Raw genomic sequence first — 14919 nt, 5'->3', positions numbered from 1 at the left:
TGCATCAAAAACTAATGATGTAATATATGGTGATTAACATAACAATAGAAAAATTAAAATAAAAAATATAAAGAAAAAAATAATTTAGTCATTGTAAAATAATATATTAAAATATATTTTGACTTACTTACTTACAAAAAAAAAAGATCTAACCCAATTAATCCATATATAACATATCTGAGAAAATATGGACATAAGCTGTACAAAAGAGGAATAAAGACACTGCATTCAGAATTCAATGTATACAAGGCCTTAACTCGATTTCCTATTAACTTGGCACATTATAACCAGGAAAGCTTTATGAAGCAAAAATAACCCTTCCCCGGCACCACAAGGGACACAACTGCCAGATCATCTCAGCTCAACATCTACTGATCCTCTTCTGTTTCAGATACTGTCCTGGTACAGGGAATATAAATATAAGTAAAATATAATCTTAATTTTGGGTAAATTTACAGTACCATATAAGAGAAAGAAAATTTAAATGCAAAGAGCTAAGTACAATGAAAGTGTGGGCCACAAAGAACAGGGACTTTGCTTATCTCAGTAAGGTTCAAGGAATGAGGAAAAGATTCCTAGAGGTGAAAATACATTGAACTTAGTCTTAAAGGATGAGCATAAACTAAGAGAATGCTAGATGTGAATTATTTAGAACTACTTAGAAGGTAAAATTAGCGAGACTTGATAATGGGCCACTAAGAAGTAGTAAGGAAAGATGCAGGGTTACTCCTAGGTTTTTCACATGAATTAACTAGGTATATGGCAATACCATTAATTAAGTAAGATAGGGAATAAAACTGAAGAAAACAGTTGAAGGCAGGTGAGGGGCTAGTTAATGAGTTCTACCTTGGAGTCAATGAGTTTGAAGCCCTACTGCAACACAAAAGTAGAAATGCTCAGCAAGAATTTCAACATGTGAAATTAAAATAAAGTAAGAAAGGTAGAGCCCCTCAAGTGGAAATGTGGCCTGTAGATCTGTTTGATTTGGTTCACATTGTGCTTACTTTTTTTTAAGCCTTATTTAAAAATCAAGAGATGTCACATAAAAACCTAGATTTCATACCCTATCTGGCACTCACAGCAAAAACTGGATGGAGCTAAGGTCCAATTCCCCTGTTTAAATAAGGCCTGCACACCTCTGTAAACCACAATCCACAACTATGTATAAATCCCAACCCACTTCATTCTTCTATGTTAATGGCATTGTCTCTGTAGGCGTTTTTCTTTTTTCTTTTTTATGACCTGTGTCTAAAAAGCTCTAATCAGGATCACAGAAAAGATTAGGGCTAAAAAATAAATTTATAATCAACATAGGTTATAGTTAAAAACTGCAAGAACAGTAGGGAGAAACATCAACATAAGCTGAATCCTTGGGCAAAACAATATTTAATCATGCAGATTTTGTGCTTTATGATATTCCTATCAACTCAAAAGTGGCCTTTACCACATTCACGCCTTAATTCAAAATTCACGTTCCCTGGGGTACCAGGGTGGCTCAGTTGGTTAGGTGTATGCCTTCAACTCAGATCACAATCCCAGGCCCGAGTCAGGCTCCCTACTCAGTGGGGAGTCTGCTTCTCCCTCTCCCTCTGCTCCTCCCCATGCTCATGTGCTCTCTCTCAAATAAATGAATAAAATCTTTAAAAACATTCACTTTCCCTGTGTGTGCATATTTTAATCTCTTCAGGAACATTATTAGTCTTTAACCATAAACTCTGAGTTTTCTATTTATTTCCATGTAGTTTTTTTTTTCAGGGGTTAAAATAACAATATGCATATCTGATGCTCTATAAATGCTGCTGAATTGAATAAAGTAATCCCCCAGGCCACCTGGGTGGCTCAGTGGGTTAAGCGTCTGCCTTCACTCAGGTCATGATCTCAGGGTCCTGGGATCAAGCCCAGTGTTGGGCTCCCTGCTCAGTGGGGAGCCTGCTTCTCCCTCTCCCCCAACTCGTGTGCACTCTCTCCCTCTCTCTCAAATAAAATCTTTTAAAAAATAAAAATAAATAAATAAATAAAGCAATCCCCCAATACTGAGTATTGAAGAAATGAGAGATGAGCCAGAAAAGGGTTAGAAATATATCCTAAAAGACAAATGTAAAGAGATTAGTGTTATTTGAGAAGGAGATTAAAATAATCTAAAAACTATTTACTAGGTTCCTTCTGTGGCATCACCCTGTACGCAGTATGGCCAGGATACAAAGATGAACCCAATACAGTCCCAGGCTTTGATGTACTATTATCAAGTATAAAGGTTAGATGAGGTTCTAAGATGAGAGTTTTAATATATGAGAAACTGTAGCTTAAAGCATGATTATCTAGCATAAGGCCGCTAAAGAAAGGAAATCCAATTCAATACCAGTAACTGATAGTCAACAAAATTTAAATCTGAAACAAGATGAAAGAAGATAAATTTTTGGCAAAATAAACATATCTGCTCAGTAATTTTTTTAAATATAAATTTCAAAAGTTAAGAGTACCCTTACAGGTAAGTATACTTACACATATGAATTTATGTACTCTAACCTTCAATGAATTGAGAAGTAGGACAATGCTATAAAAACCACAGATGAATAGAAGCAAGTTTTACAAAAGGCTAGATGATTACTGGACAGCTAGATAACCACTTATTTGCCTATCAAAACAAAAGAGAGTGTCAGTTCTCCCACCTATGCAATTTATCCTCTTGGACAATACACAAATATAACAGATGCTAGTCCAAAAGTCATCAGACTAGTAAAGTGAAGAGAAATATGGTTATTATTAAGATCCCAAGTAAACATAAAAGTTTCAAAAATCTAAGGATTCAAAAAAAAAAAAAGGCAAGAGACTAGATGGTCAGGAAGAACCAAGGTATTAACATTACCAGTGAAACATACTGAAAGCCTTAGAAATTTCTAAGAGTAAAATCGCCATCTTATTTATAATGAACTTTGCTCCCTCTGGTGGCCACAAAAGGTTTTGCTAAAGTAGACGTGGAGGTAGAGGGCAAACAGAAATAGAACTGCAGGAACTATCCAGACTAACCTTCATCTGTATGTCAGACAAATAAATGTTCAATTTACGAAGACCACTTTTTTAAAAGAAAGAATTTAGGATTTAGTGTTATGAAGGTAGTCATACATAATTACACAGTCACAAGTGGATAGATACTGCTGGGAAATATAACTGAACGAGTATATGACATGTGGGCAAAGAACTTTGTATAGAGTTTCATTTTAGAGTCTTCCATACCATTTGAATTTTTATTTCCATATGCCTATATTACTTTCATTCAAATATTGAGCCTTGGTGGCTCAGATGGTTAAGCGCCCAGCTCCTGATTTAGACTCAGGTCACGACCTCAGGGTCCTCGGATTCAGTCCCAGTGGGGCTCCACACTCAACGGGGAGTTTGCTTGAGATTCTCTCTCTCTCCCTCTCCCCTCCACCACTCATGTGTGTGCGCTCTCTCTCTAAAATAAACAGGGGCTCCTGGGTGGCTCAGTCGTTAAACATCTGCCTTTAGCTCAGGTCATGATCCCAGGGTCCTGGGATCCAGTCCCACATCAGGCTCCCTGCTCAGCGGGAAGCCTGCTTCTCCCTCTCCCACTCCCCCTGCTTGTGTTCCCTCTCTCTCTGTCTCTCTCTCTGTCAAATAAATAAAATCTTTAAAAAAATAAAATAAAATAAACAAATCTTTAAAAATATATATTATTTTGGGAGGTGGGGGGATGGGATAATTGGATGATGGGCATTAAGGAGGGCATATGATGTGATGAGCACTGGGTATTATATGGAACTGATAAACTGTTGAACACTACATCTGAAACCAACGATGTAGTAAATGTTGCCTAATTGAATTTAAAAATATATATACATTATTTTCTGGACAATACAGGAAAAATACCTAATTTTTTAATAAGTTTTAATCAATGAGTCTATTCCCCTTATTCAGAGTAAAACCCATAACCATTATAATAGACTATCCCATGTGCCCCACTCTACTTCTTCCTGTTTCTCTGCACACCCCCCATTGCCATATGCCCATTCAGTCCTCCTTGCAGTTTGTTTTTTTTAAGATTTTATTTATTTATGAGAGAGAGAGAGAGAGAGAGAGTGAGCATGAGCCAGGGAGGAGCAGAGGAAGAGGGAGAAGCAGACTCCCCGCTGAGCAGGGAGCCTGATGAGGGGCTCGATCCCAGGACCCCGAGCCAAAAGCAGATGCCTAACTGACTGAGCCACCCAGGCACCCCAAGCATATGACTCTTGATCGCAGGGTCAGGAGTTTGAGCCCCATTTGGACATACAGCTTACTTTAAAAAAAAAAAAAAGATGAGCCTGTGTAGTGGGTTAAATTGTGTCCCCCCAAAAGACAGTCCAAGTCCTAACCCCAGGTCCCTAAGAATGAGACCTTACTTGGAAATACGGTTTTTGCAGATATAATCAAGTTACGATGAGCTAGATGGTCAACTAACATTTAACAAGAAAGCCGTCAATGGAGAAAGAATAGTCTCTTCAATAAATGGTGCTGAGGAAACTGGATAACCACATGCAAAAGAATGAAATTGGACCCTTATCTTAACTTACACTAGTAACAAAAATTAACTTGAAAAGGAGTAAGGATTTAAGCATAAGACTTGAAACTGTAAAACTCTTGGGATACCTGGCTGGCTCAGTCGGTTAAGCGTCTGCCTTCAGCGCAGGTCATGATCCCAGAGTCCTGGGATTGAGTTCCGCATCAGGCTCCCTGCTCAGAGGGGAGCCTGCTTCTCCCTCTACCTACCACTCCCCCTGCTTGTGCACATGCGCGCACACACTCTCTCTCTCTCTGGCAAATAAATAGATAAAATCTTAAAAAAAAAAAAAAAAAGTAAACTGCAGAAGTCCTAGAAGAAACCATAGGATAAAAGCTCCTTGACATTGGTCCTGGCCATGATTTTTTTGGATCTGACACCAAAAGCACAAGCAACAAAAGCAAAAATTAATGTGGAACTACATTAAAAAGTTTACACACAGCAAAAACAGCTCAAAATGAAAAGACAACCTACAGGACAGGAGAAAAATTATTTGCAGATCATATTTCTGACAAAGGGTTGATATCTAAAATATATACAGAATTCACACAACTCAATAACAAAACCCCCAAACAAGCCAATTTAAAAATGGGCAGCAAAACTAAACAGACATTTTTCCAGAGAAGACTTACAAATAGCCAACAAGTATACAAAAAGGTTCTTGACATCACTAATCATCAGGAAAATGTAAATCACAACCATAATGAGGTATCCTCTCACACCTGTTAGAATAGTTATCTAAAAGACAGATGGCAAGCATTGGCAAGAATGTAGAAAAAAGGGAACCCTTGTGCACTGTTGGTGGGAATGTAAACTGGTCACTGTGGAAAACAGTTTAAAGGTTCCTCAAAAACTAAAAACAGAACTCCCATATGATCCAGCGATCCCACATCTAGTTTTATATCCAAAGAAAATGAAAACAGGGGGCGTCTGGGTGGCTCAGCCACTAAGCGTTTGCCTTTGGCTCAGGTCATGATCTCAGGGTCCTGGGATCAAGCACCACATCAGGCTCCCTGCTTGGCAGGAAGCCTGCTTCTCCCTCTCCCACTCCCCCTGGTTATGTTCCTGCTCTACCTCTCTGTCAAATAAATAAAAAAATAAAATCTTAAAAAAAATGAAAACAGAATCTTGAAGAGATATCTGCATTCCCATGTTCATGGAAGAATTATTCACAACAGCCAAGATACGGAAACAACCTGTCTGTCAACAGATGAATAGATAAAAAAAGATGTGATATACGTACACAATGGAATATTATTCAGTGATGAGAAAGGAAATCCTGCCACTTGCAACAACATGAATGGACCTTGAGAGCATTATGCTAAGTAAAAAAAGTCAGGGAAAGAAGACAAATATCACTTATATGTGAAATCAAAGAAAGCCAAACTCACAGAAGCAGAGTAGAATGGGGTTTCCTAGCAACTTGGGGGTTGAGGGGTGGATGGGAAAATGTTGGTCAAAGGGTACAAACCTTCAGTTAAAAGACAAGTAAGTTTTGGGGATCTAATGTACAGCATGGTGATTATAGTTAATATCATACTGGGGTGCCTGAGTAGCTCAAGTCAGTTAAGTGTCCAACTTTTCATTTCAGCTCAGGTCATGATCTCAGGATTGTGGGATCAAGCCCCTTGTCAGCCTCTGCACTGGGCCATGGAGCCTACTTGAAATTCTCTCTCTCTCTCCCTCTGCCCTTCTCTCTCTAATAAGAAAAGATAATAATATCACATTATATACTTGAAGGTTGCTAAGAGAGTAGATCTTACTATTTTCACCACAAAAAATAGTAATTATGTGATGTGAAGGTGTTAGCTATGGTGGTAATCATTTTCAAAATGCAAGTGTATCAAATCAAATTAACACATTTTACATTTTTGGGGGCACCTGGGTGGCTCAGTCGTTAAGCGTCTGCTTTCGGCTCAAGTCATGATCCCGGAGTCCTGGGATTGAGCCCCGCATCGGGCTCCCCACTCTGCGGGAAGCCTGCTTCTCCCTCTCCCATTCCCCCTGCTTGTGTTCCCTCTCTTGCTGTGTCTCTCTCTGTCAAATAAATACAATCTTAAAAAAAAATTTTTATATTTCTAAAAAAATTTCAGTGTAGTTAACATACAGTATTATATTAGTTTCAGGTGTACAATACAGTGATTCAGTGATTCCATACATCACCCAGTGCTCACTATGACAAGTGCACTCCTTAATCCCCATCATCTATTTCACCCATCCCTCCATCCTCCCTCCTTTGATAACCATCAGTTTATAGTTTGTCTTGGTTTGTCTCTCACTTTTTTATTCCTTTGCTCATTTATCTTGTTTCTCAAATTCCACAAGTGAAATCATTTGTCTTTGTATTTGTCTTTCTCTGACTTATTTCACTAGCATTATACTCTATAGCTCCATTCATGTCATTGCAAATGGCGAGATTTCATTCTTTTTATGGTTGAATAATATTCTGTTGTGTATACATATCTTGTTCATCTTTTCATCCATTGATGGACACTTGGGCTGCTTCCATATCTTGGCTATTATAAATAATGTTGCTATAAATATAGGGGTGCATGTATCCTTCTGAATCACTGTTTTTGTATTTTTTGGGTAAATACCCAGTAGTGTAATTATTGGATTAGAGGGTAGTTCTATTATTAATTTTTTGAGGAACCTCCATACCATTTCCACAATGGCTACAAAGTTTGAATTCCCACCAAGAGTACAAGAGGGCTCCTTTTTCTCCACATTCTTGTTAATACTTGTTGTTCCTTGTGTTTTTTATTTTAGCCATTCTGACACATGAGGTACGGTAGTTTTGATTTGCACTTCCCTGATGATGAGTGATGTTGAGAATCTTTTCATGTGTCTGGACATCTCGATGTCTTCTTTGGAGAAAATGCCTGTTCATTTCTTCTGCCCATTTTTTAATTGGATTGTTTTTTTAGGTGTTGAGTTGTATAAGTTCTTCATATGTTTTAGATACTAACAATTTATAGGATGTCATCTGCAAATATCTTCTCTCATTCTGTAGCTTTTTAGTTTTGTTGACTGTCCTTCGCTCTATAGAAGCTTTTTATTTTGATATAATCCCAATAGTTTATTTTTGCTTTTATTTCCTTTTCCTCAGGAGACCTATCTAAAAAAATGCTGCTGCTCTCAATGTCAGAGAAATTACTGCCTATGTTCTCTTGTAGTATTTTTATGGTTTCAAGTCTCACATTTAGGTCTTTAATCCATTCTGAATTTATTTTTGGGTATGGTGCAAGAAAATGATTTGGTTTCATTCTTTTGTATGTAGCTGTCCAGTTTTCCCAATTTATTGAAGTAACTGTCTTTTTCCCATTGGATATTCTTCCCTGCTTTGTCAAAGATTAATTGATCATATAATTGTGGATTTCTGGGGGTTTTATTCTGTTCCCATTGATGTGTCTATTTTTATGCTGGTACCATACTGTTTTGATTACTATAGCTTTGTAATGTAACTTGAAATCTGGAATTGTAATACCTCCAGCTTTGCCTTTCATTTTCAAAACTGCTTTGGCAATTTGGGGTCTTTTGTGGTTCCACATAAATTGTAGGATTTTTTGGTTCTAGTTCTGCAAAAAATGCTGTTGGTATTTTGATGGGGACTGCATTAAATGTATAGATTGCTTTGGGTAGTATAGACATTTTAACAATATTTGTTCTTCCAATCCATTAGTATGGAATGTCTATACATTTCCTAGTGTCTTCAATTTCTTTCACCAGTGTTTTATAGTTTTCAGAGTACAGGTCTTTCACCTCTTTGGTTAGGTTTATTCCTAGGTATCTTATTTTGGGGGCAATTGTAAATGAGACTGTTTTCCTAATTTCTCTTTCTGATACTTGTTATTAGTGTACAGAAATGCAACAGGTTTTTGCACATCGATTTTTGTATCCTGTGACTTTACTGATTTAACTTTTTAGTTCTCAGTTCAAGTTTTTTTGTGGAGTCTTTAGGGTTTTCGATATAGAGTATCATGTGATCTGCAAATAATGTAAGTTTTGCTTCTTCCTTACCAATTTGGATGCCTTTTATTTCTTTCTGTTGCCTAATTGCTATGGCTAGGACTTTCAGTACTATGTTGAATAAAAGTGGTGAGAGTAGACATCCTTGTCTTGTTTCTGCTCTTAGGAGAAAAGCTCTCAGTTTTTCCCCATTATGTAGGATATTCACTGTGGGTTTTTCAAATACAGCCTTAATAATGTTGAAGTATATTCCCTCTAAACCTTTGTTGAGGGCTTGTATCATGTACTTTGTCAAATGCTTTTTCTGTGTCTCCCGAAATGATCACAGGGTTTTTACCCTTTCTCTTACTGATGTGATGTATCATGTTGACTGATGTGCAAATATGGAACCACCCTTGCATACTGGAAAAAAATCCCACTTGATCATGGTGAATGATTTAAATGTATTGTTGGATTCTCTTTTTTGCTAGTATTTTCTTGAGGATTTCTGCATCTATATTCATCAAAAATACTGGCTTGTAATTCTTTTTTTGTGGTGTCTTTATCAGTTTTCGTAAACTCACAGAATTTGGAACTTCCTTCTTCTATTCTTTTGAACAGTTTGAGAAAAATAGGTAGTAATCCCTCTTTAAATGTTTGATAGAGGGGCACCTGGGTGGCTCAGTCAATTAAGTGTCTGCCTTCAGCTCAGATCATGATCCCAGGCTTCTGGGATCAAGCCCCATGTTGGGTTCCCTGCTCAGAGGGGAGCCTGCTTCTCCCTCTGCCCCTCTCATTCCGCTCATGTGCGTGCATTCTCTCAAATAAATAAAATATTTAAATAAATAAATAAATAAATGTTTGATAGAATTTGCCCATGAAGTCATCTGGTCCTGACCTGTTCATTGGGAGTTTTTTTTTTGCATACTGATTCAATCTCCTTGCTGGTAATCGATCTACTCAAATTTTCCATTTCTTCCTGCTTCGGTTTTGGTAGGTTATGTTTCTAGGAATTTATCCATTCCAAGTTGTCCAATTTGTTGGCATATAGTTTTTCATAATATTCTCCTACAACTGTATTTCTGTGGTGTGGGTTGTTGTTTCTCCCCTTCCATTTGTAATTTTATATATTTCTTTGTTTTTTGATGAGTCTGGCTAGAGGTTTATGAGTTTTATCTTTTCAAAGAACCAGCTCCTGGTTTCATTTGTCTGTTTAGTTCCTATATCACTTATTTCTGCTCTAATCTTTATTATTTCCTTCCTTCAGTAGAAGGGCTTCCTTCAGTATTTTGGGCTTTGTTGCTTTTTCTAACTCCTTTTGGTGTAAAATTAGGCTATTTATTTGAGCTTTATCTTGCTTCTTGAGGTAAGCCTGTATTGCTATAAATTTCCCTCTTGGACCTACTTTGGTGCATCCCAAAAGTTTTGGATTGTTGTGTTTTCATTTTCATTTGTTTCCTAGTACTTTTTTATTTTTCCTTTGATTTCTTGATTGATCCATTGTTTAGGAACATGTTATTTAACTTCCATGTATTTATGGTCTTTCTAGTTTTTTCTTGTGGTTGATTTCTAATTTCATAGCATTGTGGTCAGAAAAGATGCATGATATGACTTCACTCTTTTTGAATTTTTTGAGACTTATTTGGTGGCCTAATAGGTTATCTGTTCTGGAGAATGTTCTATATGCACTTGAAAAGAATGTGTACTCTGCTGATTTAGCATGGAATGTTCTGAATATATCTGTTAAATCCATCTGGTTCAGTGCATCAATCAAAGCCACTGTTTTCTTACTGATTTCCTGTTTGGATGATCTGTCCTTTGATGTAAGTGGGGTATTAAAGTCCCCTACTATCATTGTATTACTATCAATTAGTTCTTTTATGTTTGTTATTAACTGTTTTATGCATTTGGGTGCTCCCATGTTGGGTGCACATATAATTGTTATATCTTCTTGTTGGATTGTCTCCTTTACTATTATAAGGTGTCCTTCTTTTTCTCTTTTTACAGACTTTGTTTTAAAGTTTATTTTGTGTGTTGTAAGTATTGTTACTCCAGCTTTAATATCCATTTGAATGGAAAATGTTTCTCCATCCCCTCACTTTCAATCTGCAGTGTCTGAAATGAGTCTCTTGTAGGCAGCATATAGATGGGTTGTTTTTAATCCACTCTGTCACCTATGTCTTTTGATTACGGTATTTTGTCCTTTTACATTCAAAGTAGTTATCGACAAATATGTATTTATTGCCATTTTGTTACTTGTTTTGTGGTTGTTTCTGAAGTTTTTCTCTGATCCTTTCTTCTCTCTTTCATGGTTTGCTGGTTTTCTTTAATGATATATTTGACTTTCATTCTCTTTGTTCTTTGCATATCTATTAGTGGTTTTGATTTGTGGTTTCCACTAAGTTTGTATATAATATCTTCTGTATATAACAGTCTATATATTAAGTTGATGGTCATTTAAGTTTGAACCCATTCTTTAGTCCTCTCTTCCCCACATTTTAGGTATATGATGTCATATTTTGGTGATTTCCTTGACTGCTTTTATATAGAAACATTTATTTTTATTGCTTTTGTGCTTCCTCCTTTCATACTGTCACTTTTGGTCTCTCCTTTCCTCTGAGTCCCCTTTAATATTTCTTGCAGGGCTGATGTAGTGGCCATGAACTCCTTTAGTTTTTGTCTGGGAAACCCTTTATCTCTCCTTCTATTATGAATGATAGCCTTCCTGGATAGAGCATCCTTAGCTGCAGATTTTTCCTATTCGGCACTTTGAATGTATCATGCCACTCCCTTCTGGCTTGCAAGGTTTCTGCTTTAAAAGTCCTCTAACAGAGGTGGCTCCACCTGGGTGGCTCAGTTGGTTAAGCATCTGCCTTCGGCTCAGGTCATGATCCCAGAGTCCTGGGATGGAGCTCTACATCAGTCTCTCTGCTCTATGGGGAGCCTGCTTCTCCCTCTCCCTCTCCCTGCTTGTGCGCTCATGCTTCTGTCAAATAAATAAATAAAAATTAAATTTAAAAGTCCCCTGTTAGCCTAATGTGGTTTCCCTTATATGTAACTGTCTTCTTTTGTCTCACTACTTTTAAATTTTTTTCTTTATCACTACATTTTGCCATCTTAATTATGTCTTGGTGTGGATCTGCTTTTGTTGATTCTGTTGGAGGTTCTATGTGCCTCCTGGATCTGGATATCTGTTTCCTTCCCCAGATAAAAACTTCCCCAGGGAAGCTTTTAGCTATTATTTCTTCAAATAAGTTTTCTACCCCCTTTTCTCTCTCTTCTTCTGGGATCCCTGTAATAGGAATGTTATTGTGTTTGATGGAGTCACTGAATTCCCTAAGTCTATTCTCCTTCCGCATAATTCTCTTTTCTCTCTTTTGTACACCTTTATTACTTTCCATTACTCTGTCTTCTAAGGTCATTAATTCATTCCTCTATTTCTTACAGCCTGCTGTTCATTCCATCAAGCATGTTGCTCCTTTCATTTATTCACTTTTATCTCTATGTTACTCCTTATCTCCATGTTAAGGGTCTCACTCATGTCTTCCACTCTTTTCTCAAGTTCAATGAATATCTTTATGATCATGATTTTAAACTGTCTAGCAGCCATGTTATTTTTATCGGTTTCACTTAGATCTCTGGCCATGGTCTTGTCCTGTTCTTTCATTTGGGACAAATTCCTCTGTCATCTCATCTTGTCTAAGTTTTTGTGCCTGTTTCTGTGTGTTAAGAAAGTCAGCTATGGCTTTCTGCCCGTGGACACTGCTGAGTAAGCATCGTTAAAGTCTCCCCTCCCACTGCCACCATGTCTAAGTCAGAGTCTCCCAAAGAGCCTGAACAGCTGAGGAAACTCTTCATCGGAGGTTTTGAGCTTTGAAACAACCGACGAGCGTCTGAAGAGCCATTTTGAGCAATGGGGTACGCTTACGGACTGTGTGGTAATGAGAGATCCAAACACCAAGCACTCCAAAGGCTTTGGGTTTGTCACATATGCCACTGTGGAGGAGGTGGATGCAGCCATGAATGCAAGGCCACACGAAGTGGATGGAAAAGTTGTGGGACCAAAGAGGGCTGTCTCAAGAGAAGATTCTCAAAGACCTGGTGCCCACTTAACTGTGAGAAAGATTTTTGTTGGTGGCATTAAAGAAGACACTGAAAAACATCATCTAAGAGATTATTTTGAACAGTATGGGAAAACTGAAGTGATCAGGATCATGACTGACAGAGGCAGCGGCAAAAAGAGAGATTTTGCTTTTGTAACATTTGATGACCATGACTCTGTAGACAAGATTGTCATTCAAAAATACCATACTGTGAATGGCCACAACTGTGAAGTAAGGAAAGCCCTATCTAAGCAAGAGATGGCTAGTGCTTCCTCCAGCCAAAGATGTCGAAGTGGTTCTGGAAACTTTGATGGTGGTCGTAGAGGTGTTTTTGGTGGGAATGACAACTTTGGTCGTGGAGGGAACTTCAGTGGCCAAGGTGGCTTTGGTGGCAGTTGAGGTGGTAGTGGATATGGTGGCAGTGAGGATGGCTATAATGGATTTGGTAATGATGGAAGCAACTTTGGTGGTGGCGGAAGCTATAATGATTTTGTCAATTACAACAATCAATCCTCAAATTTTGGACCCATGAAAGGAGGAAATTTTGGAGGCAGAAGCTCTGGCCCCCCTGGTGGTGGAGGCCAATACTTTGCCAAACCACAAAACCAAGGTGGCTATGGTGGTTCCAGCAGCAGCAGTAGCTATGGCAGTGGCAGAAGGTTTTAATTACTGCCAGGAAACAAAGCTTAGCAGGAGAGGAGAGCCAGAGAAGTGACACGGAAGCTACAGGTTACAACAGATTTATGAACTCAGCCAAGCACAGTGGTGGCAGGCCCTAGCTGCTACAAAGAAGACATGTTTTAGACAATACTCATGTGTATGGGCAAAAAACTCGAGGACTGTATTTGTGACTAATTGTATAACAAGTTATTTTAGTTTCTGTTCTGTGGAAAGTGTAAAGCATTTCAACAAAGGGTTTTAATGTTTGGGGGTTTTTTTTGCACCCATGCTGTTGATTGCTAAATGTAATAGTCTGATCATGATGCTGAATAAATGTGTCTTTTAAAAAAAAAAGTCAGCTATGTCTGCTGTTCCATGGATCGGCCTTATGAGGAAGAGGCCCTGTAGTGCCCTGTAGTATAGTTCCCCAGTGTGTTTCCCAGGACCCGGTGCTACAGGGAGTGACTTAAAGCATGCTGCATATGCTCTGCTGTTGTGTTCTGGCCACTTTATCCTTCAGGCCAGTTGTCTACAGAGGCTCTCTTTGCCTGTTGTGGGCAGTGTTTGGTCCCTGGCCTGAATGCGGTGAATATTAAGTAGGTGTGCTCTGGTCTGCTTGTGAAATGACACCTGTCACCACCGCCACCATTACCGAGGCCCTGCAAAACTCCCAGTCCGGAGACATGGTGCAGACAGGGGTTTGGGCTGGTCTTCTAGGGGAGGGGCCCTGCCATGCTGGGACTGAGGCAAGTCTGACTGGGAAGGGCGACTCCACCAGAGCATGGGGGGCAGGGCTTGGTGTAAGCAAGTTAGGTAGCAAGTGTTGGCACTACTGGTTCCCACAGATGGCTCTGTGCTCATGCTGTGGTGCAAGGGAGGGAAATGGCACACGCCAGTTCCCTTGTTCCTAGAGGGATCTCTCCATGAACTCTGCCTCTCTGGGATACACTAGGAGATGAGCAAATAACCTTCCCACTGTATGACCCAGGCGCTCTTCAGATCATTGTATCTACACTATATGTCTGCAGGCTGTTTGTCTTTCCTTCTCTCCAATAGCAGCCTCAATGCCTATGGGCTCTCCTGAGCCAAGCCCACTGACCTTTAAAAGTCCAGGCTTTAAGCCCTGCTGGTTGCTAAAGTTCATGAAATTCAGCCCCTCTTGAAGCCCTTTCCAAGCCAGTTGCTTTGGGGATTGGTTTTCCCCATGTGCTCCCCCGTGTGCTAGTCTGTATCTCACCTCTCTCCACAACCACGGCTTCCTCCCCATTACAGCAGCTACATTCTGTTTCTCTCCCAAAACGAGTCTCTGTACTTCCTATCTTCTTGGATGTGCCCTCTTCCCTGCCTTTAGTTGTGGAGTTGTTCTGCCAGTCTTCAGGTTAGTTCTGGGGTATTTTGGATGATGTGATGGTTATCTAGTTGTATTAGTGGGAGGAGGCGTACCTAGGGTCCTTGTACTCTGCCACCATCTTCCCAACATCTGCCAACACGTTTTATATCTTAAATTTACATGATATTCTATGTCAATTATATCTCAATAAATCAGAGTCGGGGAGAGATAAAATGAGGTCTGAGGTGGGCCCCAAATCCAATGACTAGTGTCTATGTAAGAAAAAGGAAAGGGAGATTTGGATACAGACATGTTGGGAAGAA

General features: G+C 38.9%; 1 protein-coding gene and 1 pseudogene across 4 annotated transcripts in view; one reads left to right on the top strand and one right to left on the bottom strand.

Moving 5' to 3' along the window:
- ACBD6 (acyl-CoA binding domain containing 6) overlaps positions 1-14919 on the bottom strand; it is a 216185-nt gene that overhangs the window by 182563 nt on the left and 18703 nt on the right. The gene's annotated exons all lie outside the window — the stretch shown is intronic.
- Positions 12309-13486, top strand: LOC112828649 (heterogeneous nuclear ribonucleoprotein A1-like; annotated as a pseudogene).

Source organism: Callorhinus ursinus, unplaced genomic scaffold (genome assembly GCF_003265705.2).
Source record: "Callorhinus ursinus isolate GAN/ISIS: 27379988/994484 unplaced genomic scaffold, GSC_fseal_2.0 scaffold13, whole genome shotgun sequence".
NCBI classification, from domain to species: Eukaryota; Metazoa; Chordata; class Mammalia; order Carnivora; family Otariidae; genus Callorhinus; species Callorhinus ursinus.
Note: the sequence above shows the minus strand (reverse complement) of the source record. Positions and strands in the feature narration are given on the sequence as shown.